Source organism: Galeopterus variegatus, unplaced genomic scaffold (assembly GCF_000696425.1).
Source record: "Galeopterus variegatus unplaced genomic scaffold, G_variegatus-3.0.2 Scaffold7515, whole genome shotgun sequence".
In the NCBI taxonomy this organism is placed as follows: domain Eukaryota; kingdom Metazoa; phylum Chordata; class Mammalia; order Dermoptera; family Cynocephalidae; genus Galeopterus; species Galeopterus variegatus.
Window position 1 is genome coordinate 11,025 of NW_007733626.1, and position 907 is coordinate 11,931.

Consider the following 907-nt stretch of genomic DNA (forward strand, 5'->3'; position numbering starts at 1 on the left):
CACAGAAAACAAACCAAATTTGGACTTCATCAAAATTAAAAACTTTTGTCAGTAAAAGGACATTATAAAGAAAATGAAAAGACAACCTACAGAATGAGAAAATACGTGCAAATCATATATCTGATAAGGACCCAGTATCCAGAGTATATAAATAACTCTTACAACTCAACAGGGAGACAAACAATTCAATTGAAAAACAGGCAAAAGACTTGAACAGACATTTCTTCAAAGATTTAGAAATGACTAATGAACACATGAAAAGATGCTCAACACCTTTAATAACCAGGGAAATGCAAATCAGGACCACCGTGAGTTACCACTTCATACCTACTAAGGTGGCTATAACAAAACAAAAAGAAAAACAACAGGAAAACAAGTTTTAACAAAGATGTAGAGAGATTGGAACACTTGTACATTGCCGGTAGGACTGCAAAATAAGCAGCTACTGTGGAAAACTGTTTTGTGGCTCCTCAAATACTTAAACATAGAATTACCATATAATCCAGTAATTACACTCCTAAGACTATATCCCAAAGAATTGAAAACAGATACTCAAATACTTGAACATGTATGTTCATAGCAGCACTATTCACAACGCCAAAAGGTGGAAACAACTCAAATGTCCATCAGTGAATAAACAAAATATGGTATACAATGGAATATCATTCAACCATAAAAAAGAATGAAGAACTGATACTTCAACATGCTGCTACTACATGTATAAAACGTAAAAACGATATACTAAATGAAAAAATCTGGACATAGAAAAGTCACATATTGTATGATTCCATTTATATGAAATATCCATAATAGGTAAATTCATAGAGACAGAAAGCAAATTTGTGGTTTTCCAGGGGCTGGGGGAGGGGGAAATGAGAGTGACGACTTAATGGGTGTGGCGTTTTAT